Raw genomic sequence first — 26,664 nt, 5'->3', positions numbered from 1 at the left:
AATGTGTTTAGCATATTTAACATATTAAAATACGATGTACAGCATAAACGGATTTAAAAATACATAAAACCATCACATTTGCTGGTTGATGCAAATTGAGGGCATTCACTTGTACTAAAAGATATGATTTTTTAGAATGTTATTGTAATATGAATTATAAACAAACAAACTGAAATTATTACCTCTTCTAGCTACATACATAGAAAAATAGACATTTCGAGCTTCGTATCATTCGATCCTGACCATAGCAGGATGAATGCACGTAGCATAGGGCTTTCAATAAACTATGAATCTGCCAATAATGATTGGTATAGTTTCTTGCTCTCCAATAAACATAAGAGAACTGATTATTATTTTAATTATTAAAAATGAACATTCTAAAACAGTCTAAACAAACTTCATAATTCCATGTGTACGCTTTGTTGTAGTTTTGCTAGTTTGCCATTGCCGACGGATTTTGTAGCGATGGCCTTCAATGCCATTTGTAGATCGTTGGTCAGTGTGGTAAATACAAAAACAAAATGAATAGTGTGCCACAAGCACCGGCATTACGCCATTAGCATAATGCGCGGTTAATACTGCTTCAGCTTATAACGTAGTACACCATAATGCGAAGAAGAACGCCTAAATCACTTCTCAAACGAGTATATCAAACATAGCAAATAACATATGAATATTGCTGTATGCTGTATAACATATGTATATACACTACACTAGTTTTCGGTAAAGTTATGTGTGTGGGTTTAGCTCAGTACATTGGAGTTGGAAGCAACAGGAGAATGGAATTATTTTTGTTTCCAACAATGGAACACTATTTGCTGCAGAGCACATAAGGTTATATAATAATTAAAGCACAAATTAACACACACGCGCACATGAATAAACCGTTAAAACAACCACAAATCATCTTCTGTATACAAAGCTTCACCAATAACTAATTTATGTATAGGTTCCAAAGGATATTTTTGCGAATTCAGGGGAATCCGTTAATTATTCAAAATGCAAAATATGCTCTGTTTAATAAATATGTTTTCACGCTTGATCATAACTTTGTACACACACAAACCACTTTAACTAGATCTTAGCACTTCGAAAAACAGGATTTATACAGGGCCACCACAATATCACATACGATAGGAACTCACGTTAATAACTGATCGCAATACGCACAGGTTGCTGTTACGACTCAACGCGGCGCAACGTATTATTGAGCACTAAAAACACCTAACTTTCCCGAGAACCCCACAACAACCAGTCAAACAGCGACGCGTATCGACTAAGTAGAATGCGCGCTCACAATTCAAAGGGTGCGTCGTGTACGGTTCGAGAGAGCACGAGATCACGTTTAGCAGCAAAAACTAGACGAGCTCGCCGACACACACTCCATCGTAGACGCTGTGGAACTGAAAACGCTGTTGGGATTTTTGTTGTGTGCGGGTACGTATTCGTGGCGGAAGTACTGATCTTTCTCTTCTTCACTTCTTTCGTTCTCAACCAACACACTGACAAAACCAAAGGGAGGCTTGTTTGAAAAGAGAATCGCGTTTGTATTGGTACTTGCAAGGAAGTAAACAACAAAAGCAATGTGTGTGGGTGCGAGTTCCGGCACAGGTAGTTCCGATGCGATCTTACGATGAACGCAGCCACATACGATATGAGAGCGTTTATATTGGAAGTTTAACGCTAGGGTAGAAGGGAAAAGATATCGTGGTTTAAAAAATGTTGAACCAACATTTCAAGATTTGATGGGTTATAAGAAACTTTTACAGGGCTGAGTTCTATATCAGATTCAGTACATTAGTACGATAGCGCAATTATTTGTTTCGATCGATCACAAGGCGTCTGTTTGATAATGAATCGATTCTCTCGAAACAATAAGGACCTTTGTACTATTAAAATTTTAAAACCAGGAGCATGAATATTTAAATTACCTAGCAACGCTGCACGAATTTTTATGATTCTATATTGTTTCTAATACCTCCTGTACTCCAATCCTACAGATAGAAAACTCTCACCAATTTTAATAAAAGTGTGCGAAACATTCACAGCGAGATTGTTTTATTTTAAAACTCTATTGTTATGATGTCAATTTTTGGAAGAAAATAAACAAGACTGTATAATTCCTGTATCTGGCGTTATCAGTGTGTATTTTATAATGAGCGCTAGTGTTTTGACTAAATTTGTAAAAGTTTGGTAAAGTAATCATCAGCTATAAGGAAATATCCGTAGCACAAACGAACGCTGAAAACGAGATCGATCGAGAACGATATCACACATTGTTTGTAGCATACGTAGGAAAGGGCTTTTATCGTAAGAGTACAACCCTAGATTTAAAAACGAAGGTAAAAACTATCGTTTCTACCACCCGAAATTTCGGCAGCTACAGCTAGATCTTGGTGGCAACGGCTACATGCTGCCCAGCCGCCTGCCCACACCCGAATGTGTAGCCGCTTGGCGTCGAACGACAGCACAAATCGAATGAAAGACGTAGCATGAGGGATGCTTATAACAGCATAAGAATAACAACAACAGCAATAATGACAATCGTGAACCAAAGAAAACAACTTAAAGTAAGAAGAGTAACAGAGAGCTGTTCCACGATGGTAGCGCAAGAAGAAGAAATTCATTCATTGGAGTAAGAGCGCCCAAACAAATGCGACTGTGGGACAGAGTAGGACAGCAGGGTAAACTTTCATTCATAAAATGAAAAGAACTACGCTACGTTTGCTGTTGTATTTGTCGGTACCCGGTGTGTTGTTGCTTGTTCGTTTTGATCGTCGAAGCCCACATTTCTCTTGATTTACCCGTCGATGGCGTTTGCAACATAAAGCGTACTTGTTTTTAGCTTTACCCGTCATTCATTCAAAATTCGTTTTCTGTCGCTTATCCCATATTGTAGGTAGAAATATTTTTTCGTATGGTTTCGAATGTTGCGATGAATTTGTTAAAGGTACGAAAAAAGCTCGAGCTTTTATAATGTGAGGGGCTGGGTAGAGAGTTTGAAAATCTTAAATTATATATTTTACATAAGTACCTGTTGGTTTTTTTACAGAAACTTTTTAATACTGCTAATATTTTTCTGCCAAAGAAGGTAGTTGATCGTTTTAAAAAAATATAATAATAATGAAATTATAAAGGTAAGATATAGACATAATACTTGGAAATTTACTAATGTGTATCATGATGACAGCATTCTTTTCCATGAAATTGTGATTATTGACATACTATTAAAAAATCTCCTTCTTCTGATTTGTTTTAACATCCCTAGTCGGTCGAACCTTGAAGAAAGTAATAAGGACTTATTGCCGGTATCATATATGTCAGAGACTTGGTCCGCTCTAGATTTGATTCCATGGTGAGCACGTTAAATCCTACGTTCGTTACGTCTTAACGTTAACCAATTGTAAGTTTGACAAACAAATCTAATATGTGCTGATTCTGTAGTAGCTTTTAAACGCTATCAATGAAATGTATAATTCCTAACAGACAAATTATTTTAAAAAATCAACAAAATTACCAATTTGTGCTGATTTTGAATTCAAGAGTATAATGTACATCTAATCTGTGTTTTTTTTTTTTACTCGAAGTTGTTGCACGCACCTGCATGAACAATTCTTCCCCCAGGGGTAATAAATACTCACCAAATCCTTTTACTCTTGTGTTAGACAACAAAGTCAACCGCCTTAATCCCAATTCACATTTTTTCTTCTCTCTTTCAAACCAAATTTGGTTCCAATTTTTTATTGACCCATGAACGAGTGGAAATGATGGTAACATTCAAACCAATTCCTTTATTTACAAATGCCATCGCGTAAGGGATGCCAAAATGGTCCTTTCTTGATGGTGTTGGAATGGTATAGCAAGTTTTCAAATTTACCTGAAGTTTATTCTGCAAGTACACGCTGAGCTGCACAATGACCTTTGCACTTCCGGAAATAAGTTAGTTAAAACGGAAGAAACCTTGTGGTATAAATATGAGGCGAATAAGTAAACTGATTTATAATGTATAATAATGAGAGAAATAAAACCTCATCCGCTTAGTGTTTTTATGCTTTTATTGTAAGAAGAATGTTGAAAAGAAGAGCGTTTCATACAGTACTTATTTACGATTTCATAAGTTCAGAATCGCTTTAGCAGCTAATTCTACATTTTAAGTAGCTAAACAAAAACATACTATTAAATTAGGCACGTTGAACGTAACTTCAATTGATAAACAAAAGTTGTTTAAAGATATTTCACCATCTAAACTAATCATAAAATGAAAATGAAACTACAAGTATTTGAAATAAATATCCAAATCAGTGGTTGCATGTGCAGGAGAACGAAGATCATACATATGATATAGATTTATCAAATGTTTCAACAATACTGTTCAAAAACACCTGTTTTAAACAATATCGGTTAATTAGCACACTGTTAAATAAACCAATCATTTATTCGTTAAACCTTTCCTTGGTTTTGTGTTATGAAGTTCCTTGTTGGGATGTCGGGTAATGTAAAGGCGCGTACCTGGACGTTGAAATATACGTACTAATAATGCAATACAGACACAAGAAGGGCAAAGGTAGCATTACGGTTGTACGTGTAGAAATGAAGTAAAAGATATATAACCGAAATGTTTGAGAAAGGTAAAATAAGCGAAGGATACGCATCATCCAAAGTATCGGAAGCGAGAAAATATGTCTACTCTCCCAAACTCCGACACACATTGCATGTGATGAACTACATATTTTTGTATTCCAGTTTTTCGTCAACAGAACAAAATATCTAAACGAACGGAAATATAAAATTAAACTGTAAAAAAAATTATCAAAAACTACTATTTATTGAAAATTATTCGAAAACGAAATGTATTCGTTTGATGCGAAATAATTTTGAAATAAGATAAGTAATAATATTGAAAGTAATAAGATTGAAAGTTATTTAACGTATGTTTTATTGTTTTTTCTAGTGTTTTTAGTGTAGTAAGTGTTACAATATTGAACAAATGTACAACTATCCCAAATAACCAAAGTAAATAAAGCAGAGATGGTATATTTTAGTAATTTGGAAACAACAAGGTTTACTGGACAAGGACGCCGAATAAACCGTGCCCCAATAGGTAGGACTAACTATCCTGCATATCAGTAAGGCACAAAAACCCAAGCCCACTAGGCCACATGACTGGCAACGGTTATTGTGCCAAAGAAGAAGAAACAGATATAGGCGCCCTTTACGATTCTAGTTAGTTTTTTGTATGGAGTTTGACAATTGGAGGCTGAAAACATGTAAACACTCCATACAAAACCACACAAAAACTAGCCTGCAATTTTCAGTCTAGATTATTCTAGCCTCAAAGCTAGAATTAGATTCGAGTACCTGTTCGAAAACCCGGTGTTGTTTACATTTACCCCAAGGTGCATTAAAGAGATCACGTGGTGGAATCTAGAATCAAAGTGTATGTAGTACAGGTGGTCTCATAGCATGTTTTTTATAACCAAATTTGAATATCAATTTTTGACAGGATGGGTGAAAACATTTGATCAAACAAGCTTTCTGAAAGCTTGATGAATACTCAAAACACTCTTAAAATCTTTATCCAGAAACAGAAGCGATAAAAATCTGCTTTCTGAATTCATACACCTTGGGATAAGCCCGCCTGTATATTATACCTACTTAGATAGCTGCTCGAAAACTGCTATACAATCCAAACAGCTGACAGGCTAAAATTTTAGCCTACGAACTTAAAACGGAAAGGACCCCATAGATAGATTATACTGATACTGATATAAACATGTATATATATATATATATATATATATATATATATATATATATATATATATATATATATATATATATATATATATATATATATATATATATATATATATATATATATATATATATATATATATATATATATATATATATATATATATATATATATATATATATATATATATATATATATATATATATATATATATATATATATGTTGAGTTGTTAAGTTCATGTTAAGAAAGAGAAATCTACTCTTGATATGTTTTAATCCATTATGATGATTGTACAGAACATCATATTATTATTTTATAAGATGTACCAAAACCGATCTAGTAATGTCTAGTAATGATTATCCAGCTGTAAACCGTCCGCAACGTGAATTGCAGTCCACCACCTAACTAGCACAAAAACAGGTAATGGAACAGCCCAAGGCATTGGTGAATGAAATACCTTCGACCACACATATGCGGTTGTGCTCGAAAGTTGCCTTCCCCGCGCCATTCCCATTCTTCATTCATGTACTGGGAATACATTTTATGAATGAATTCGTTCCATCTCGCTTTTTGTCGTTTCTTCGCATCTTACACACGCGCAAACTCAGCACCAGAGCACAGAAATGAACGTTGTAAAATGAGAAGAAGAATAGTAAAAACATACTAAACTGTAACGAAAACGGGAAGCACCAAAGAGTGTTGCCAGTAACATGCACAATAACCCCTGTCTGTCCTGCAATGTGAGGAGTTGACGAAGGAAGACAATATACGCTTGTGAAGATTGTGAATCATCAAATCCATAGCAACGTTTGTTTGCTGATATTGTGAACTTTTATCCACTCTGGCGAATTAGTAAACCAGCTCTCTACATTTACAAATTTATTGAATAAAAAAATACATCAAAAGTAAAAGTTTTGTTTACTTCCTCGAATAAACTAAATACTAATTAAATAGAAAATAGATAATTCAAATATTGGAATAATCCTAATTTCTAAATCATTTTTTATACCTTAATTCTAGCACTGTATAGCCTAAACGCAACGGAAACCCCTGTGGCAACAGTGTGTCTGCCGAGATAGTCACGTTGGTGAAATGTGTAGATACATAGCATCCTTTAACTTGAAACCTATCCTGGTAGTTATTTTGGGATGAATTACGCAATTCATCATATTTATAACATATTTCTCTGAAGGCAGTATTTCCCAAGCAAGAAGTAACGGGAGATCTGGTACGGTATCTGGTGGTACGGGAGATCTGCAAGTCCCAAGACATAAGAAGGGCAGATAGACAGAGATGATGAAATAGGTGTTTTACACGCGTGCATGGTGCAGTTTGGGATGCATGTTTAGTATTGTACAGGGGGCCAGGCTAGACCAATTCCAACTATAGCACGAATGAATATTTTTGAGTCATATTTTTAGCATATTTCTCTTGGGTAGCTAAAAGAACATATGGCATTATGTACATAGAGGACGTACCGCTTTCTCACACACGCAAGTACGCACGTTCTTGTACGAAGAATATGTGTATGCGTTCTGCAACGGGTATGAATGAATTACAGAGCAGCAGTCGTTCTAGCTCGCGTTTCATTTTTATCATGCGGAAGTGTGACCTTCGAGAGTTATGTTTTCTGTGAAACCATTAAATTTCACATGGGCTACCCGACGGGCTATTTAATAGACGCATCGGCTCCTACGAGAATGGCAGTTTCGATTGCCAACATGAACTATCCAGTTGCGTGGATAACAGGTCAGATGATAGAAACACCAATCTCGAAAGAGGTTAGACGTAGAGCTTATGTGCCTTTTCTTACTAAGCAGCAAAATAATTATTTTCCATTGAGGTTTCAGAACAAATTTTATGTTCGTAGTGTCTAATATATTTGTTTATTTTGCAGTGCAGTACTGTGCGTACATTTCAAATCCATGGTGGTCAACCGTAGACACCTCAGTATTCCATGTGTCAACAGGAAACGATAAAAAACGACTCCACAAGAAGCGACCAACATCAAAGAAATATGATCAATCGCGTATGCTTTACAGGAAATCTACGAAAACACATTGTCTAATATCGAAGAAAATAGATTTGAGCAAACATCAAAATATTGACTGAATTTGTAGATCAAGAGAGTGTATGCTTATCCTCGGTAACACTAGAAACCTAACAGTGTGAAAACCACATTCTCACTTCGAAAAGAAAATCTTTCATGTACCACCCATGTCTATAGATTGCTCAACAAATTAAAAGGTTGTCAATTGTTTTTAAGAAACATGATCGTTTCAAAGTTCATTCGTCACATAAGCCACACTAACTTGAAACCTTAGATCAGTTTCGCTTTAGCGCTACGTACCTGATTCGATTGTTATTTATTTTATCACCTCATTACATGTAGAATGGAAGCATCTGTCCCACTGTGTACTGTGCGGCAAATGTCGGTGTACATTTTCTTTGATCTTTGTGGACGCACATTATATTTAGAAAGATAGAACATTGTTGTTGGCGTAGACCTTTGCACGTGTGCAAGCCGAAGCAGTATGACCAGTTGGGTGTTTCGCTCCACAGCCCAGCAGGGAGTCTCCCCCGGTAAGCCTCAAGCGATGATGACGATGAAGACGACAAGGTGTCGAATTTTACGGCACTTAATTGAGTGGTAAATGGAAACGATAATAACAGTAACAATAAGCGATAAATTTACTTCATCAGCACAGGTTGATATCGGTGTGGAAAACCAAAACGCGTTCTTTACGGAAAGCGTTTGGTTTAGGCAAAGTGTTTGGTTATTGGATTCACAGCAGGAAAGATTTTGGGAGATTGAACAAACAAATTTCCAAAACTAACGTACGTGGATGATTAGCGCTTTACATGCCAACCGAAAGCATTTAATTTTTATCATCATCGTAGGCTTTACACTACACTCAACAAGGGGAAAAAATAAATAATGCGATGTAATCGATGTAATCGAAGAGATATGTTACAGTTTAAACGCGTTCGTATGATTTAATTTTACCCTTTCCAACCGGGATGATCCGGAAGACTAATTAGTCTTGGAAGCCTATATAAGCCTGCATGGCCGTGTACCTCGTTTCGCGTAGAAGAAAAATAATCTTTTCAATAAGCAAGTCAATTATAGAAAAGCAGTTTTTGAAATGTTTTCAAAGAATGAAAAGCACCATAAATATAAGAATTGATTTCCGTCGATTCAGGGTTTGGTGCCATGGGCCAAGAAAAGTTGACCTATTTTTATCAAGAGCTCTTCATCATTTCCGAGTAACATTACGTGCTGTCGCAAATAGGAAACACCTTTCATCCTCGGGGGATGCGAAAATCCAAACCGGACACGATTAATTATGTGCTGTGTTCTAGATTTTCGAGGCCCATCGTTGAGTTTCTCCCTCAATGTCGCGGAGTGAGGAAGTTGCCTCGTGCTGCGATTCGGTCATCCATTCTAAATTGCACTAATAACTTACATTCGCAACAACCCACAAAAGTGAATGAAAAAGAAGTATCGCTTGAGGTTGAAACGGATGAGAAAGTTCTTCGCGGAACACATTCAGACAGGTTGTCTTTCGAATGCGTAGCGTAACCGGGCTCTAAGGAGTCGAATGCACATTCTCCTCAATTCCGTTGCAACCGACTCTTACTTAACTGATGCTTTGTGGTCGTTAGGGTGGTGCGTGAGGTTAACGTGTCGCTAAATTTAGCCCCCCTCACGAACACACCGTCAAATCCTGGTACACTGAGAAACATGTACAGCATCCCTTGCTTTGTATTTCCTTGCTCATACCAATCTCACGCACACCACAGGCCCCACACCGGAGAAGGAAACCGGACATTCCTCTTCCGCGTTTTAATTAAACGTATCTCCGCCACAGCCACCATGGTTGCCGTCTGTTGATTCGTTCGTCGGTATATCTGATCCAGTGACCGTAATAGCGGGAGAGACTGGTTAAATTTAATTAAAAATTTTCATCACCATCACATGTGTACGATCGACTTAATACACGCACAACGATGTAAGCGCACGGTATTTTATATGCTCTCATCTGGAAACGAAGTACATTTTGGCAAATAAGAAGGACCCATTGAATGAATGAACGCTGGTAAATGAAAATTAAAACTAATTCGATAACATGCTTAATTTAATGAATCAAAAATTCAAACTATTTTTCTGATTAATGGTCAAACTGTGAGTTTCATATCAACCACTGTGGTGTACCAAAATTAATGCAATCTATTAACAGCTAAGAATGAAACAAATTTCAAATCTGGTCATCCCATTTAATTTCAATTTCGTCGTCCTTCTATTGGTCGGTTTGTCGTCTTCGGAATTAGGCAGGTTGGCTAATTAAAAATTGAAACCAGGTAATGAGCATGTTTTGCGGCATGTTCTGGTCTATTTTGACGCGAATCGTTATTTTTCTAATTTCAATCACTGGCGCTAGCTTTCAAGCCTCAGCCACACAGCGACAGGGCATCGACAACAAACGGAAGCTGACGGTACTGTTTCCGGATTTATTCTTCTAATTACCTTTTCATGCTACGACCTCACTTGTACTAAGGCATGGCACATGAAGAGTAGGATTTGATTGTTTAGTTTTAGCCGGAAGCTTAAAGGAAAGTAGCTGGCTAGATATATAATGTAATCCGGGATATTGCCCGATTTCTTTCAACAAGGTGTTCAATGGAACTAGATAAACCGAAAAAAACAATCGTTTTTACTAAATCTATCCCCGCTTGGTAAGTATAAATAGGTAAACGTGTTATCAGGTTAATTAGTTAAAGACTAGTGCACACAAGAAACAATTTGCTATTGCTATGACGGATTATCACATTACGCGGTACAAATAAGTCTAGTGATAAGGTATTAATAATAATATTATCATAGCATGGCCGTGTAAATTGTTTATGTCAAGGAAATGAAGAAGATGTGCTGAAGTTAGCTTAATATATATAATATATAGCTTAAATGAACTAAATACATTTTCATTGAAAACAAAAACTCCTACAATGTTAAATATTTCACTACAAAGTTGATCACCAGGTATTAAAACCTTTCCGTTTTTTAAATTAAAAAATAATTTCTCAGTTTTTTTATTACATAAGATTCAGAATATTTCTGCTATGTTTGTTAATAAATCGAGCTAAAAAATAAAGGAAATAATACTAACAGCAGATATAAAATGGCAAAGAGTTAGACGTGGACGCGAAGTTTGCACTACGCAAGGGAAATAGAGATACCTCAACGACGTACGCAAAGGTGTGTCACAGAAGCTGACGCTAGTGATGAGCAACATACAAAATCTCGGCCGTGGGAACGAAACTATCACACTTGAAGCCACTAAAACCTTCGGCGGCCATCGTGATCTGCACAGCCGCTGTGTTGTAAGCAAATAGATCGTGGTCATCATCATCAACACAAGCTTGATCATCATGACTATTAGCAACAACCAGTGTGTTACATTCAAACTGTAAAACTCTCTTCTGTTATTATCACTGTAAAAGGATTATATTATTCACAAAATCTCGTTAAATTACGTGATTTTCAACAAAAGCTCCTTTTTGGAAATAATCAACCTAAACACCAATGAAATAATATGCTGAGATGATATAATACTTTGTACTTGGATGAAATATTATTATTTTAAGATATTCAATCTTATTATATTAAAACTCTCAAATCACGAAAGCCATGTGTTATAATTCATTTGTTAAATTTATGTTTTCATATGAGCTATGTTTACCCTTACTTCCATGAGTTCCGTTACTTATATGAAAGATGCGCATTTTTTTGTATATTTTACTTGTGGTGAATATAATAACATAAAGTTATTTTTACCATTTGCAAATTTAAAGAATAATTAAGCAACCGAGAAAAAAGATAAGGTACCCAGAAACAAGATTTTGCTCTTTACACTATCAAATTGGTAGAACTAATTATACCGATTTTCACGACTTTTTTCATCGAGAAGTGTATTCAAAACAGAAGCGTAGGCATAAACACGTTCTTCAAACTCAACATCGTTTGCCTTTGTCCGGTCAAAGTTAACATTGGATGGAATTGAATGGAATTCAATCTGATTCTGTTTGATTCTTTCAAACCGTAGCCAGCGAAATGAGTTGGGAGAAAAAAACTGAGCAATAAAAAGTATAAAAAACTTTAAATCAGGGAAAAACAAAGCAGAGATATTGAAGGAATTAACGATACCAGCGCAAAATCATTCGGAAGTAAGCCATGAATATTACGATAATCGAATTATTTCTTGTAAAATTGCTATAACAAGACCATGATAGGATTGGCGATTTGATGAAAAAGTGTTGCTTAAGTATTCTGCATGTGGATATAAAACGAAAATAGAAAAAAAAGATAAATTTGAACAAAACTTTCAAAAACAATTTAACATCCATGTCATGGCTTAAACGGTATTGTTACTTAAAAGTATATAAAGTTAAATTCTGATATACTTAACCGATGTAGGGTCTAAAACTATACAAACAAATACAAACAAAGGAATAGTTAATTATCTAATATCCTGAAATTATAGATCCCGTACGAAATTTTGAAAGATTGAAAGGCAGTATGCTATTTATATCTGCCATGGTAATCGCACTCAATGCTTCGAACATTAGTCTACATGACTAGTTATAGGCTAGTTATAAGTATCTTATATTTTTGTTAAACCATTAGGTAGACAAAATAAAGGAAATGAAATGAAATGAAATTGTCAGAAAAATCACCAAAGTTGTCATAACGAACCATGGGAATTTGGTAGCTAGATTTTTCATCAATCGCTACAATACACTTACATACAGCCAAACGTATGGCAAATGGAAAGAATGAGATATAATTTACGATGAGCAGTTGACAAGTTATACGCCGCCCTTTACAATTGCTACGAGAAAAAAGTGACTTGTGACGCTATTACGCTGCGTAACTTCGTCGGCGTCAGTACGAGAAGGCTGGTCATATTCTGATTACTAATTTCCGGTCTATGTGTGTGCATCATAAACAACATCGTCGCCGTCATCGTCGTGATCATCCCCAACATCAACGTCGACTCCAATGCTCGGATTGGAGAATGCAAGTACGCGATTGCATTTGATCCACTTTCGTTAGTGTTATACAAAAAAGAGAGTCTGGTATTAATAAATAGTGTATCCCAGTAATGTGTAGCATCCCAGTAATGTGTAGCTCGGTTGTAGCAGTAGCTTAATTATATATTTTTTAATATCAATGAGATATACAGTGTCTTCCCAATCTCGATCTTCTTCATACAAAACAATTGCGTACTGCGTACGACGCCAGTTTGTCTATCGAAATTACATGTATGTACCAAGACAGACCCTTACTCTGCACATCGAAACAGTGAATAGTTTGGGAATTGATCGGCTATGAAAGATGTAACTAAGATCAACTGTGGATTGATAATCTAGCTGATATTACCTTATTTCAGAATATTTTTTGTTACATCTATTTTTTTAAATATATGTGGACATTGCATTCACGATAAAAAAGTCTCAAATATTGTCTGTACGACGGTATACCTTGCGCATCTGGTTCAGTTCATTTTTTATCTCATTGAACCAAAAGGAAACCCACTGTTTCTATCGACGAAAGGTAAATAAACAAATGAAAATAATTATCATCCAAATGCAGGCACATCTGCTATCTGTTTTATTTTTACTCTTTTTCTGTGATGCGCACGAGTTATTGCACCAGCGCATGCTGCTTAGCCTCGAGAGTAGAACACATATTTAAAGAATCTTCACACCGACCGTACCGGCACATTTCATCTCCATTCGCGCCATAATGTCTATTGTGGCTACATGATGTGCTGATCAAATGCTACAGGCCGATTAAGTTGCCACGCCAAATAAATACTAATGTACCACAAGCATGCCAGATAAGTAAGTAAGTACCACAAGTAATGCCTTAAACAACGTAAAGAAAGTATAGAGTTTGAAACGGCTAAAGTAATCAAAACGGATAGTTCACTACAGAGAAGCTCATGTCAGAAAAGGAAAGGACACGGTATGGCAAAGGATTTATATGTTGTTTACGATGGATTGGTACGAGACCTCACTGCACTGGTTGTAACAGAATACTCTAGGCAGCTTGGTGTGTCGTTTAAAGTGCCATTGCTTTCCTGCAAGATGAACATATACGTTTTGTGAAAAACGTGTCAAAACTAAAAAAAGAACAAAATACCGCACATATTATGCCAGCATTACACATATTTTGGCCCACAAGGAAATGAAAAAATTTAATAAAAATAAACGAAACAAGTCCACAACAAACTTATTTCGATCAAAAAACGCACACATCAAACTGCCCTGCAATACCTAGTACATGAATTCAATGCAAAAAGGAAAGGGACGAGGAAACCCAAGAGAACCATTTCGAATTTATGTTCGATTCGGCACTTGGAGGCTAATTGGCAGAACGATCTTCTCGTTCATTAGCGATTATGCGGCCGCCTCCACGTTTGGACAGTTACGCAAAGATGTATTAGAGTGTAGACAAGAGTGAGCAACGCTTAGGCAATGGTAAAAGAAGTTTAAACTCTTATTTGGCTTTGTTTCATTGGAATATGAGCCATCCGTTGAAATTGTTTGTCGTCCTGTCCTACTCGTGCTCGTGGAAACTCCCATGGCTGATTGCTCTTTGGATTCTGGCGCACTCCGTTTACCATTCGATTTGAAAGCTTACTTGCAGCTTCTTATGCGTGGTAGAGTGCTCGTTCTGGAGCTCTCATCTTTGGTCAAATTAATGAAAATTGAAAATAATAAAAACATAATGACTTATCTCCGGTTCAAGCCCTGCGGTTTGGTCCGGTTTGGCGCATGTTTGCGTACATTTTTCTCCAGGAGCTCTGTTCACGGGGCTTTTGCCCTTCTTTTAGTATTTTTTTTCCTTTTTATGTTTTTTATTTTTCTCTCTCTCTCTTTTTTCTCTCCCTTAATCTCTCTCTCTCTCTCTCTCTCTCTCTCTCTCTCTCTCTTTCTTTCTCTCTCTCTCCCTCTTGCCCCTTCCCTAAAGGTCTGCGACTTCCGTTTTACGTTTCTTTCTCTTCAATTGACTAAGCGTGCCATTGCGTTCTCACACGGGCAAATACCCTTTTACACAATTCTTTGGGGCTTCTGCTTCGCATCTTAGTTTGACTGCTTAGCGTGCGCAGCCGCGATCAGTAAGCGGTTAAGTGCGCGTGCGTTCATTTTGCTCGAAGAAGAAAAATACCTTTAATCGCTTCTGTTTTTCGGTAGTTTGAACAGCCAAAATTGAACATCAAACCTGGTGAACGATTGTTAAGAATGCCTAAGTGGAACTACTTTCGGTGAAAACTAGAAATTTCAAGTAGTATCTTGGGAATGGTTTCACATCATCATTCATCACATCACAGAGATCATTCATTTCCGAGCCGTATACTTTGTACGCAACTCGCAATGTATAGCACAATGTTCTGGCTTAAATGTGTTATTCTTAATTTGATACATAACAAAAATATTACACTACATGTTGTAGCCTAACAAAAATGTTTCAAATAACTCACTATCATTCCCCTCAATTATTAAGTTCTTTAACGTAACGCAACGTAACTACCAAAACTATTATTCTTTTTTCTTTGTTAGGTCAATCATAAAAAGTAAGAATCCAGAATCCTGACGAAATGACAACTGTTGACAAGTTTTAAGCAATCGTCTGTTGCTACAACAGCCTATCACTTACTTACAAGTAAGATCTTTTAAGCTACACATTTTAATTGAACAACACAATCGTCGATTTCGATTGAATATAGGTCAGATTCGAAACTATTTATTTACTTGGAGCAATGGTATGATATGGTTAATTTATGATAATCAATTGTTTTAGTGTCACCATACAAATAAAACTAAAAAAATTGGGCCTATATCGTGGTACAGTCGTCAACTCGTAAGACTTAACAACATGCTTGTCATGGGTTCAAGCCCTGAATGATGGACCGTGCCCGCATACGTAGGACTTGACTATCTTGTTATGGTAATCAATAAGTAACTGAAAGCCAAGCCCACTAGTGGTACAGGCAGGCCTTGACCGACAACGGTTGTTGTTCCAAAGAAGAAGAAGTATAATAAGAAAAAACTGTTCTGTTGTAACAACAGAAGGTTGTTGAAAGGTGGTAGACAGTTTTTTTTATGGATAGACTGATAAACTCTGAAAATAATTTATATTCACTTCGTCCAACCCATCAAATCAGGCAAACACTAAGAAACTGCACCTTTCTAGATTTCGTAAGTTGAAGTTGAATTCTCCTATTATATACAATTCTGTACTCAACGCTTCCCGTTTTGTACTCATGGAGCACCAGATCCTGGCTCACGGTTTGCCAAAAACGGTAACCACTACGCTTAAGATCGAATCTGTGCGATACTGTGCCATGCATAGCTAATCAAGCAAATTGCATCAAAAATACTTTGTGCGTACATTTACTTGTCTATTTCATCGTTCGTAAACTTGTTTCCGAACATCGCATTGACCACGTCCTTGTTCAGGACATTATCATTAAATGTACTCGTCGTATGTTCAACTTGGGTGATTTCTTTTCTTTCTACGTACCCACTGATGTGTGGTCTGATCCATCAGATTACTTAAAATGATCGCATTGTATTATGAATGTCAATTGGAAACGTGAAACAAAATGCTTCTGCATGCATTACACGACGTATCGCATGTCCCTTGAAATGGTTAATGGAATTCTGTCTGGAAAGCCCAGAGCAATAGCTTTGTCAACTTGCTCTGCCATGCTTATAATACATAGGTGTAATCTTTGAAAGCGCAGTGGGTTAAATTGAAATTGACAGTAACAAGATTTTAAATCACGTCAGAATGTGCTTTCAATACCAATGACGTGATTGCAAGCCTATCAATACATATTCAATAAATCTGAGCAAAATTATTCCAAAAATATACAGTCGAAACGCTATAATGCAAAACGTAGCACAAAAATATATAAACAATAGTAAGGTATTCAAGCAATATGACCTCAACGACTCTAGTGCACTAACATATTTAAGAACAGCAAATGCAAATCGCAGAAGCTTTATTGCTATTGGCACGTCTTTGTCAATCATAGAATAGCAAAGCGGGACAAAAAAAATATGTTACGCCGCAAACGTTAACATGCGTGCAGACAGCGCGCTTCAAGGCAGAGTTAGTGATCTTAAAATTTTATAGCTTTGATAGAAACCGGTAGCATAATTCTGTCGAATCATTCCTCTCCTTTTCCTATGGAAGGCAAACCACACATATGCAGACGATTCAACTTCCCGACCTTTTATTTCACCCGTTCATGGTCACTGAAGTTCGTCTGTTTTTCGACGCCACAATAAAACCCGCCCCTTTTCTCATACGTTCGATCCTTCGATTTGATATATATCTCAGATCCTAAACTAGTGTGGACTGCCGTGTTTTAATCATCCGGGTGATCAGCAGCATCACCAGCGCAGTTAGCTACCGAATTACGAATGTAATACACACCAAAAGCACCAATTATCATTGAAAGCTACTCTGCATAATAAGTTTACATTCGCAGAAATTATGTTTGACTATGCCCATAAGATGATATTATATTTTGTCAATCAGCATAACATGACCAGAACTGAAACCGCATACATATGCGTTGAGCAAAACGTAAATGATTTTTCTGACCAAAAAATGTTAAATTGTATAATAATCTTCTTATAAGTTATGTTATGTTTTAAATTTTCGCATTAATTCAAAACCATTCGATTTTATAAGCGCTCGGACATATTTTAAATATTGAATTATTATCGATGTTTCATTACTCACCTTTTTGACAATTTGAGATCTGCATAGATGCAGCATTTCATAATATCATTCCTTAAGACAGTTCTACAGCATCAACAGTTTCTACAGCATCTTGCAACACCAACTAGCCAAACCCTTTAGCCTGGTTGTGCTGTACAACTGTTGAAAATGCGACCCTGTGTTCGTCCATTTACCTATCGTTTCATCTATCCATTCATCATCGCATCATCCGGGAGGGAGCGTTTGAATTGAGAGACCAAAAAAACATGGAACACAAGTATGAGGGGGAAGGGGGGGGGGGAGAGGATATGAAAGCTATCTTCGCAATGGCTTGACTTTATGGTGTGCCACTGGAGTGCTGCTGTGTGATCCATGGCTGCCCCAGAAAATATAGATCCTCTGAGTCGCGTGGCTGTAGACAGTGCGGCCAGATATTAGCTTGCCATAGCTAAGAGATTTCGAAGATTATTTTCTACGAAGACCAACCTATCAGTCATCCATCCATGGCCACAGACAAACCGTGAAAATGTGTGCAAGCACTGATTCAAGCGGAGGGCTTTCCAGATCGAATATTATAAAGTACTTCCATGCTCTATCCTTTGGGCTTTCCGACCCCTATCGACCCAGACGATGGCTCTTGGCGTTCACTCTAAAAAGCATCATAAATACAGGGATATAATGCCGCCCCACTCGAAGGTAATTATTTTTGTAATATAATTTAAGATTTGCCTTCCATCGTCTCCGTAGATCTAAACATCTTCGGGAGCGGTGTCGAGTCAGCAAACTTTCCTGAAGAGCCGTTTAATGGGATTCTTCTTGCTGTAGTTTTATTTTATTACAGTTTCCTGATCTCCATCCATCCCGCTGTTGCCTGTTATTTAACGTGTCTCTACCTTAATGCCCTTTTGTCCATTTTGCCAGATATAGCCCACGACACCATTCATCAGGGAGCGTCCATCGAATGTAACACCGGTAGCCTGAAACATTTCCTGCCCAATTCGTCAGCGCTCGGTCTGCCGTCCCATACGATAAGCAATATAAAATATCCAATCCATTTACTCATTTGCAAAGAAATTGATGATGATGATTCTCAATTTATAAGCATGCAGGAAACCGTAACACATTATTTACACCCTTGAATAAGTTTGACCTTTCTTTGCTTCTCTAAAGATTTATCTTTATATAAATTGTCCTTAGAAAAAATCCCCGAAAAATAGTAAACATCAAATAAATTTTATGCGTGCAAACCAATTGCATCTTCATGGGGGGTTCCCATACATTCTCAACCATTTTTAATTCCTAAATAGCGACTGAGTGTAATTTCAATTTGGGTACTGTAATTTATGATTGACTATAACATTATTTTAAACACACGTAATAACAACAGTGGCTTTAAATGCTTCTCCATACGCGCTGTCGAAACGCTATCGAATGTGACGCACAGGACACGTGCAGTACCGTAAACGTTGCCACGCGGGGTTCATCGAAATATCTGCAGCGTCAGCAGGGCTTTCCTTTGTACGAATGAATGAGAAACAATCTTCTCTCTTTCTCGCATTGCTCGCATTGAAAATTGAGGATGTAAAAGCGAGGGTATGGAGCAGCCTAAAAGTTCTAAACAAACAAACCAGTGCTGGGAAATCAAATAAAACATTAATTATTTTATCACACCCCGCGCATGTACCTTACGACGGACGCAGTCATGGTAAGTTGTGCGAAGCGTAAGGAGTGTTAGCGGAAAAGTGGGAACGTGTGAGATATGACAACCCGTGGCCGCAACTAGCCTACTTAGCCAGGTGGGGTTCCCTCGATGCGGCGCCAATGTTTTATTTCAAACAAGTGCATTACTTGAACCGCTTGCCTGCATGAGTTGTTGTGCGTTTCACGCGCTTCAGCAGCGTCCGAACACAACTCTTCACCAATAATGCACTCAAGCAACACTCATCCGGTGCGCGCAACCGTATTACGGCCATAATGCAGGATGATGCTCCTGGGCCGGTTGTTTCGTAAACAATCACAACTGTCAAAATATCCACAGCAGCCTCGGCTGCATGCATCGACTGGGGTGTCGGGTCGATTGCCGACCAGGGTACCAATGGTAGCGCCATCTATCTTCTGGTGTTACTGATGTATACACACCACCGCTGAGCTTCTTCCGGCCATTTACCAGGAGCGACGTGAGAGGCGGCTAGCTGTCTGCAAGTGCATTTGTTGCTGCAAAGCCTCACGTTGTTATGGTGCGATACACGGGAAGTGTGCTTGTTATGCTCTATCTTGTTTTCTCCTACTGTCTATGCATTTTAACACTGCATCAAAGATGTAGAATTCCAGGGGGACGGTGTTTGGATATAGTGGCCCTATTGTTGAACCACAACCACATCTGGTTAGAAGTGATAGAAAGAAAACAATATTGATAATTAATTGAGTTTTAACTGACAAAGAGCCTTGGACATGAACCACCGCACCAAAGTGTTCGGGATACATTGTACGCTTGGCAAGGAGAAAAAATCTCCATACTTCGTTGTTCAGGTGCAGGCGCATTTGAGTATCTATTTAAACTAATTAGTGCGGCCATCAGGCGATCGCTAATTGAGTTAGATGAAGGCAACACTAAAAGGTGCACGAGAAAAAGAATGTAACAACTACACGAGCATCGGTTGATGATGTTACCTTTTTTATTCCATTCACCAGCATCCTATGCTTAGAATTGGTCAAACATCAATACACAAACGATATTGTCGTGGACGCTGCAATACGCTATCCTTTGGTCAAACGGGTAATAATATCTCCTTCAAGCATTTCACGCGTATGGTATGGTACACCAAATTTAATTACATCCTGTGTTGGAAAATAGACCGACCAGATAACTAAACTCTGGACATGCGAACAAATAATACATTTTCATTCTTGCTAACAATTAAATTAAAACATCCAGACCTTTTGTTGACGATGCGAGCAGTGTCCCGCGTCATTTACTCCCGTCACCAATGGTGATACATTCTTCAAACAAGTCTATGAGCGGATCGTAATAATGCAATAAGGAATTATGCGAACTGTTATCTTGTAAAAGACGCAGAGCACCTAAACTTCAATACGTTGGAAAAAAACCACACACACAAAGGTAAGGTTGATTCCTTTTTTTCTTAGGATTAGCCTTGCTCTGTTGGTTTGAGATAGTGGCAACGTGAAGAGGTAAATAATAAAATTTCAAATTGAATTAGGATTGCTGCAGGGCAAATGTAATTAAAACATTTGCGACTGTATTTCAATCGACACCATCGTAATTTTGCCGTAAATATCGTGAAAGCATGACTGATTAGGGCGAGAGTAACCAAGACCGCCGCAATGTGGCATTTGTCAAGAAATGTCAATATTTAATTGGCAGGCTCATTACAATCTCCCTTTTTAAACCGCACGCGCGCACTCTTTCTAAAAAGGTAGAGTAACGTTATATACAGATCAACAAAATGCCTGTGAAAATCATCGTCTTTGATGTTCGCATCTTTATCCACTCTCTACAAACTGAAACATCTTACAACAAAACGTTTTCAGAGATGTTCTATCAGGTCTAGGTTATATAAAGAACTAAAGTAAAGAACGAGATTAAATAGTAAAAGATTTTTGTAACTTCGATCAAACAAGAGTACATAGATAAATCTGATAAAATTATAAACGTAGTTTTGTGGTTTTTGATGAAGGTTATCGAAAGCGCCTTTTAGAACCACGTACTTTATTGCAGGAGAGTCACCCCATTTCAAGACCAACCAGTTTCATTTCGTTTTGCATGACAAATTGTGTATACATGAAATAGACGTGTTGAGTCGGTACTTTTGGTGGCGTTGAAAATTTCAAATGACCGGATGTGTGCTTCGTCGCATATCGCAACCACAACGTCGTACCACCGGAGACGCATCCAATCGCACAACGCACAGACTCGGACACATGTACCAGCAATGATTATGTGTCTCCGTGCGCTGGCATGTAGGCACGTAGTACCCGGCGTTTCTTTATAGTAGAATGGAATATGACACCGATTGTGGGGTCCGAAAATCACCACCTAAAAAGCACATTCTGATGTGCAAACCACAACGAACAGCACAAGTGTGCCGTTTATATCGCTGTAAACAATGAAAGCATCCATTTGGAAATTTTCGTCCGCGCACTGTAACAAGATTTCCATCATTTAATTAGGTGTGATAGTTTCGAACGAGATAGAAACGTTGTTACTCCCTCGAAGAGAGCTTTTCATCAAAAGAATAACATAATTTAAATGCTTGGAGTTATTTAAGCAAAACGACAGGAATGTTCCTTTCGTATAAAATAAATTCATCAAAGTTAATACTATTTATGAAAACGACTGGTACATTGTTCTGTTCAGTTATTGCATTACAAAATTTCAATAGGCTATTTAAATATAGAATTTGCAGCATTTGATATCATCATCAGCCATTGATGGTGTGATTGACTATATCAGTAGCCGTGTGCCTTCGACGAAAAAGCTGTACTGAGAACTAGCCCGTTTCCTCCCCGTGGTCTTCCCAATGCAAATTGTGACCGTCGGCAATAATACGCGCGATTGCCTTTACTCTTTACAGGTTGTATACCATTTTCTTCTCATTCATGAGAAATCCTTGCGCGGGGCTAAAGTATTAAGAAATCGCTACATCCTCCCAAGGATTATCTGTGCGAAATGTGAGAAAACAATCAAAAGAAAAAGAAAAGTTTCCATTGCAGCAACGATGGAACGCTACGCACGTCGGTCAGAGATGGAAGTAAAAGTCATAACAATAACAATAAATTAAGCACCAACCGGAATATGAACTCTTCCACCCCTAGGGCTATTGCAATCAAGCAGGGTCGAATGGTGTTGGAGAGCAAAAAGACCGCGCGACTGACGATGTTTCTTTGTCGCTTCTGGCTGTTCTGCTGCAACCCCCATTGAATGCACCGGATGAGGAGCCACGCGAACGTACAAGTGATCGAGTTCCATGTAGGCAGTGCTCTCGTAGAACGCACATAAAGGGAATATACCGATGGTAGCTCCAGCTTCTCGTAAAAGTAAGTGCAAGTGTATTCATGTTCCTCTCCCGCCTTACTTCGCTTCGATATCTGTTGCACTTGTTCTGGGATCAGGTTGTGAAGCGGACGGTACCTCCTGCCGCTGCTCCTTCAACTTTTTTTTTTATTATTTTAAACTAAACCTTTTCTGAGGTGATCTGTCTCACGGTTGATCAAGTTACACGAGCGTACGCCGGCATGCTACCCATCAATTGCAGAGAACAAAAAAAATGTCAGAAAATATCAACCCCGCATGTATACAAACGCATCTGTGTGGATAAGCTTGCTCCTGCACACCTGATGACCAGCCGTTTGCATGCTGCATAGCGATTATGCCCATATGCTGAAACTTGACTTTTTACGTTTTATTTTTATCTGCATGAGAAAACGGTCGCGTGGCTCTCTTATGCCTTGCTGCACGATCTTGGCGTATGTATGCCTTGCGCTGGGGGATCCAGTTTGTCCAGTTAACGATAGAGTAGAGCCACTCGTTGTAGTCTCGGTATTTTTTCACTCGTTCCATTTATCATCGATCGGCAGTAGTGGGGCAACTTCAGCATACGCATCCTGTTTCAGCGCAGAAAGAAAGATAGACTTCCGATGGCTAACAGCAGCATCCAGTAATTGCATAAAGGAAAGGTGAATTCAACAGGATAAACACGAGCAGGACGGACAACATAGCGAAATTGAAACGCAAAAGCAAGATATCAATATTCGATGGAGCTTAACTCAAAACCGGTTTAGCAATCGAAGACAGGTTGGTATCGATCTTTCGTTTCATCCCGTTTCCCTTGTTCAACCAACTGCCATTCAACTGTCTAGTCATTCAAGAACAGTTCACACAGACCCCTTCACTGGTTCGTTGCTACTTCCTGGACTAATCGGATTAGTTATGCTGAGCAATCATCGTTTGCAAATGAGCCACCTTACCAAGAGGGTGCTTCATTTTCTCGGCCTTGTCTCCGTTCCTCACGCTCCGTATACGTGCTCGACGGATCTCTTTAGATTCCAGGTTTACTGGAAAAAAGTCATAAATTACAACGCCAAAGCGTTCACGGACAGGACGACGAATGTTATCTAAAATTTGAAAATTTATTACCATCTTCAAGGCATCGTAAATCTCGTCACAATCTGCCTCCATTACAATGCTCTCGTCTGCTCCATCTTTTTTTAAATCAACAAATCTTTGCAGGGTATCATTGAACGCATCTGAATGAGTGCTCTCCGCTACCAATACTAGAGGTAGCAATTCCCCAGGCACTTCAAATTAGTGCTGCAGTCTGGACAATAATGTTTCTACTAGGCTCTTAAAATATAGTATGATATTTATGCAGTGAAAAGCTGTTCACTCTCCGAATCTGTTCTACGGTTATTCTCACATTTCCCGCAGCCGTACCATAATTGAAAGGTGTGAATCTGACCTACGAGAGAAACACACTTTGTGCGAGAGTTGGACTGATTGATGATGAAGGTAATTCATATATTCGTTTTCTTCCAGCGCACAGACTTGCTTGATTTATATCGACCAATGACCCGACAGCGAGTAACAGTTACGACGCAGGACATAACTGGTCGTACGAAAATGTCCTCGAGTTGATCGTATGGCGTGCTCAGCACAGGAATAAGGTTAAGAAAATGATAAAACCGAAACAGGTTTCAGCTTCTTTGATCACGACTCGTCGAACGCATAAAGTGCGCTTTTCGTGCATTTTTTATCACAGTAAGAAAATAATTGTTTTTACCAAATACAGTATTGCAACTAACCACAACGGATTTTGATTTTCCTTTATTATTTACACACATCACTCAATGCAGTCGATAAAAATAATCAAATGGCTCTGCATTAATTTTTCTTTCCTTGCTTCAAAACAAAGGTACGAATGTTTTTTTTCCATCACTCTCAAGTATATTTACGTTGCGCAATTCCACAACACATCTACGCTGCATTGCTTTTTTATTATTTTCCGTTAATCCCTGTCGAAACAAACAAATTTCTTTCCTTTTCTGAACCACATCTAATGAAGAAAAAATCTTCATCGACTTCATTCATTAAAAGATCTGCCAACAAAGAGGTAAGATCGTGCGTGTAGAGCTGCTGGTATAACAAGAATAACAACGCTACATCAAGGGAGGAACCTTCATTCAAGCTAACCTGTTTTGAAGCTGATACATCGGGTCGATCGCCCTTTGCCTTTCCCAATGATCTCGTTTTTTCACTAGATTGGTGCGAATGGTAAGGATCGATTGAAGGCTGTGTTGAACGCGTTTTTCTACTCTTCCGAGTTTCTGCCCGTTTCTTCATGCGCAGGCTTTCCTCCTTATTTCTCAATTCGTAATCAAATATTCGCTGTCACCTTACACAGTGCAATCAGCAGACAAAGGAAACAAAACGGAATCAAAAAAACTAAACTAACACGATACACGATCAGCTTAACCGACTCATTAAATTTTATGCTAATATCGAAGGTTAACTCCCTGCATGTTGCTTCCTCACGATCCCGGCGTGAGGTTTCTTCGATGCCGTTTACGTACCGTGCCTTACGGTTCAGTTCTCGACTTTCACGCAGACCAGAGCCTAAACTATACACCGTTCCCAATCGGCTGGTGGCACGCTGCAAAGCGAATGAGATCTACACAAATGAACTATTTAAACTGTAACGACAGGTTTTCGCCACAGGTGGTGACGCCACTTAAAGCCTAAATATTGAGGCTCCAAGACATCGATCGATCGTAAACGGTCGATCTTACTTTCATCTTATATGCTATATGTTTCATTCATAAAGATCGATCGTTGTGTTGTAGCAGAATACAATGGATATGGCATGATTATATCTATGAGTCTAGCGATCGAATCAATTTTGCAGCATTGTATGATGTACTTACATGTAATGAGTATACCATGAAGTATGTCACATGGACTTACCACACATGGATGGTGTCTACATTACGTTGGTTTAATAGAGCCTTAGATGAGCTTATTATTTTTGCTACATAATACTAGTAACCGATGTATCAAGTAAATGATATTCAAAATGATATAAACAATCAATAATATAAATGATGATCAAGATCAGCAAATATATATATATATATATATATATATATATATATATATATATATATATATATATATATATATATATATATATATATATATATATATATATATATATATATATATATATATATATACAAACGAGCTCAGAGCAACGAATGAAACGCACATTAGCTGAAAATTTCATACAAAAAAAAACATCACTAACAACACAGTCTTATTTCATCCACGATGCATTATAGATGTGTGAAATTTGTTCGTTGACAGTAGATTGCAAAATTATATTTAACCAAGCTAAAATATACTATGACACTAATACATTTGTGAAAACAATACTATAATGGATTAATTGGTACGCTAATGAACATTTGACTAAAATGAAATCACATTTCAATTTAAAAAAAAATGCAATCGGCAATAGATTCAATAACTAACTAGCTTCACTATAACCCTTTTGGCAGTGCTACATTCATATGAAATAACCTCTACTGTTGTGTTGTGCTATCGTGTGGTAATATGAATGAAATGATGAAAGAGAAAAAAAAGGTAAAATGGAAGATGTATCATAAATTTTGTGACTCTATTTACATATCTCTTCCGTTCATCGCCATGCTGACGGCAACTAAGCTGTATTGGTGGGTTCTACGGTTTGTGAAGGGTTTACGACCGGACGACAACACCCTTCGTTTCCTTCTTTTCATTATGCTTGCCGTGCTTGTAGGCCTCGAAAGCATATGATTCTGGGTCGACGGTTTAGCTCTGCCAGTCAGCTACTGCTGTCAGTACTAACATTCGTTCGGTAGCAAAACAGCAGTCAGCACTACAAAAAGCTTCGTCCATGTATATGCATACGTTTAGCGCGATCGCCCGATCGACGTTTGTGGCCATTAAACCACAAAAGCCTCCAGCGTAGCCGAGGGAATTACAGGGTGTGGAGCAAAAATCACATTCTGCGTAAGGGTGGCTCATTGAAAAAAAGGCTTCATTCATT

The 26,664-nt window shown here is 37.9% G+C and overlaps 1 protein-coding gene across 10 annotated transcripts in view; it reads right to left on the bottom strand.

The window, feature by feature from the left end:
• LOC121603625 (ETS-like protein pointed) overlaps positions 1-26,664 on the bottom strand; it is an 86,193-nt gene that overhangs the window by 37,950 nt on the left and 21,579 nt on the right. For 2 of the 10 annotated variants that reach the window (XM_041932646.1, XM_041932648.1), the window contains exon 1: positions 1,146-1,392. The exons of 7 other annotated variants lie outside the window; for them this stretch is intronic. The gene's annotated coding sequence lies outside the window, so the exon portion shown is untranslated. Of the gene's footprint in view, positions 1-1,145; positions 1,393-26,664 lie in introns of those variants that run through there. One more of the 10 variants, XM_041932647.1, reaches the window with a different exon arrangement.

This window comes from Anopheles merus, chromosome 2R (assembly GCF_017562075.2).
Source record: "Anopheles merus strain MAF chromosome 2R, AmerM5.1, whole genome shotgun sequence".
In the NCBI taxonomy this organism is placed as follows: Eukaryota; Metazoa; Arthropoda; class Insecta; order Diptera; family Culicidae; genus Anopheles; species Anopheles merus.
This window is presented reverse-complemented; position numbering and strand designations above follow the sequence as displayed.